The sequence below is a fragment of the Triticum dicoccoides genome, chromosome 3B, assembly GCF_002162155.2.
Source record: "Triticum dicoccoides isolate Atlit2015 ecotype Zavitan chromosome 3B, WEW_v2.0, whole genome shotgun sequence".
Taxonomy (NCBI): domain Eukaryota; kingdom Viridiplantae; phylum Streptophyta; class Magnoliopsida; order Poales; family Poaceae; genus Triticum; species Triticum dicoccoides.
The window spans coordinates 349,250,675-349,254,549 of NC_041385.1; positions in this window are offsets into that span (position 1 = coordinate 349,250,675).

Consider the following 3,875-nt stretch of genomic DNA (forward strand, 5'->3'; position numbering starts at 1 on the left):
GGATGAATAGGACCCCGTGGTGTTGCCTCTGGCTGAACAGGACCCCGATCGATCGAGCCGGTTGGGGTTGGATGAACAGGACCCCGTGGAGGGCTAGATGAACAGGACGACCCCGTGGAGGGCTGGTTGAACAGTAGCCGGTGGAGGGCTGGATGAACAGTAGCCCGTGGGGGGGTGGTTGAACAGGAGCCCGTGGAGAGGGCAGGTTGAACAGTAGCCGGTGGAGTAGCACGCGGTGGAGACTGGAAGAACAGGAGCCCGTGGATGAACAGTCGCAGGCGGAGGCTGGAGGAGGTCGACGGTGGATGAACAGTAGCACATGGAGGCTGGAGGAGGTCGATGGTGGAGATGAACAGTATCCCGTGGAGTCCCGTTTTGCGGTACGCCACACCCCTCCCGATGAACAGGACCCCCGTTTCGACAATAGCGCTCCAACACAAGTACGTTTCCTCCATTTTACGGTGCGCCACATCCCTCCCGATCAACAAGACCCTGTTTCGATCGTAGGAGGTCCAACAGAAGTCCGTTTCCTCCGTTTTGCGGTATGGTAGACCCCTCCCGATGAATAGGATCCATTTCGAACATGGCCGGTCGAACGCAAGGCCGTTTCCTCCGTTCTGCAGTACGCCAGGCCTCGTTTCCATCGGCTATTCCGTCCAAGCTGGGTGGCTCCCACGCGTTCTGTTGCCTCCCAATGAACACGACGCATTCTGTTGCCTCCCCATGAACACGATGACGATGCAGTTTTTCCGTTCCGACCCAGCCATGTACACGAGCCCTGGCTGTATGTATGCACGAGTAGGTGTTCGAGACGCCGCCCGCATGTACGTACGTGGCCGTATTTACTTTCTTGCACCCTGGCCGTTGTACGTACGAGTACATGCTACGTGCGCGCCTCTACTACGACACATGCGCGTCTACATCAACCAGTATGTACGTACATGTTCGCGACCATAATAACAACGCTACGTATGCTTCGACCAGGTGGGTCCTGCTACCTCTTGAGCACTGCGTTGGTTTTCCCTTGAAGAGGAAAGGGTGTTGCAGCAAAGTAGCGCAAGTATTTCCCTCAGTTTTTGAGAACCAAGGTATGAATCCAGTAGGAGGCTCTACACAAGTCCCTCGTACCTACACAAAGAAACAAGAACCTCGCAACCAACGCGATAAAGGGGTTGTCAATCCCTTCACGGCCACTTGCGAAAGTGAGATCTGATAGAGATAATAAGATAAGATAAATATTTTTGGTATTTTTATGATATAGATTGAAAAGTAAAGATTGCAAAACAAAGTAGATCGGAACCTTATATGATGGAAAATAGACTCGGTGGCCATAGGTTTCACTAGTGGCTTTTCTCAAGATAGCATAAGTATTATGGTGGGTGAACAAATTACTGCCGAGCAATTGATAGAAAAGTGCATAGTTATGAGAATATCTAGGCATGATCATGTATATAGTCATCACGTCCACGACAAGTAGACCGAAACGATTTTGCATCTACTACTATTACTCCATACATCGACCGCTATCCAGCATGCATCTAGAGTATTAAGTTCATAAGAATAGAGTAACGCATTAAGCAAGATGACATGATGTAGAGGGATAAACTCAAGCAATATGATATAAACCCCATCTTTTTATCCTCGATGGCAACAATACAATACGTGCCTTGCTGCCCCTGCTGTCACTGGGAAAGGACACCGCCAGATTGAACCCAAAGCTAAGCACTTCTCCCATTGCAAGAAAGATCAATTTAGTAGGCCAAACCAAACTGATAATTCAAAGAGACTTGCAAAGATAACCAATCATACATAAAAGAATTCAGAGGAGATTCAAATATTTATCATAGATAACTTGATCATAAACCCACAATTCATCGGATCTCGACAAACACACCACAAAAAGAGTTACACCGAATAGATCTCCAAGAAGATCGAGGAGAACTTTGTATTGAGATTCAAAGAGAAAGAAGAAGCCATCTAGCTAATAACTATGGACCCGAAGGTCTGTGGTAAACTACTCACAACTCATCGGAGAGGCTATGGTGTTGATGTACAAGCCCTTCGTAATCGACCCCCCTCCCGCGGAGCGCCATAAAAGGCTCCAAAATGAGATCTCACGGGTACAGAAGCTTGCGTGGGTGGAAATAGGGTTTTGTGGTGCTCCTGGATGTTTTCGGGGTACGTATATATATATAGGCAACGGAGGTCGGTTAGGGGAGCCACGAGGGGCCCACGAGGGTGGGGGGCGTGCCCACCCCCCTAGGGCGCGCCCTGCACCCTCGTGGTCGCCTCGGCTGCTTCTTGACGTCCACTACAAGTCTCCTGGATTGCGTTTGTTCCAAAAAGATCGCTCCCGAATGTTTCATTCCGTTTGGACTCCGTTTGATATTCCTTTTCTTTGAAACACTGAAATTGGCAAAAAAACCAGCAATTCGGGCTGGGCCTCCGGTTAGTAGGTTACTCTAAAAAATGATACAAAAGTGTATAGTAAGGCCCATAAACATCCAAAATGAGTAATATAATAGCATGGAACAATCAAAAAATATAGATACGTTGGAGACGTATCAAGCATCCCCAAGCTTAATTCATGCTCGTCCTCGAGTAGGTATATGATAAAAACAGAATTTTGGATGTGGAATGCTACCTAGCATATTTCTCAATGTAATATTCTTTATTGTGGTATGAATGTTCAGATCCAAATGATTCAAGATAAAAGTTCATACTGACATAAAAATAGTAATACTTCAAGCATACTAACAAAGTAATCATGTCTTCTCAAGATAACATGGCCAAAGAAAGTTATCCCTACAAAATCATATAGTCTGGCTATGCTCTATCTTCATCACAGAAAATATTTAAATCATGCACAACCCCGGTTTTAGCCAAGCAATTGTTTCATACTTTAGTATTTTCAAACTTTTTCAATCTTCACGCAATACATGAGCGTGAGGCATGGACATAGCACTATATGTGGAGTAGAATGGTGGTTGTGGAGAAGACAAAAAGGAGAAGATAGTCTCACATCAACTAGGCGTATCAACGGGCTATGGAGATGCCCATTAATAGATATCAATGTGAGTGAGTAGGGATTCCCATGCAACGGATGCACTAGAGCTATAAGTGTATGAAAGCTCAAAAAGAAACTAAGTGGGTGTGCATCCAACTTGCTTGCTCACAAAGACCTAGGGCATTTTGGGGAAGCCCATCATTGGAATATACAATCCAAGTTCTATAATGAAAAATTCCCACTAGTATATGAAAGTGACAACATAGGAGACTCTCTATCATGAAGATCATGGTGCTACTTTGAAGCACAAGTGTGGTAAAAGGATAGTAACATTGTCCCTTCTCTCTTTTTCTCTTTTTTTGGTGGGCTTCTTCGGCCTCCCCCCTTTTTTTATAAAGTCCGGAGTCTCTTCCCGACTTGTGGGGGAATCATAGTCTCCATCATCCTTTCCTCACTTGGGACAATGCTCTAATAATGAAGATCATCACACTTTTATTTACTTACAACTCAAGAGTTACAACTCAATACTTAGAACAAAATATGACTCTATGTGGATGCCTCCGGCAGTGTACCGGGATATGCAATGAATCAAGAGTGACATGTATGAAAGAATTGACAAGGTGGATTTGCCACAAATACGATGTCAACTACATGATCATGCAAAAGCAATATGACAATGATGGAGCGTGTCATAATAAACAGAACGGTGGAAAGTTGCATGGCAATATATCTCGGAATGGCTATGGAGATGCCATAATAGGTAGGTATGGTGGCTGTTTTGAGGAAGGTATACGGTGGGTGTATGGTACCGGCGAAAGTTGTGCGGCACGGGAGAGGCTAGCAATGATGGAAGGGTGAGAGTGCGTAT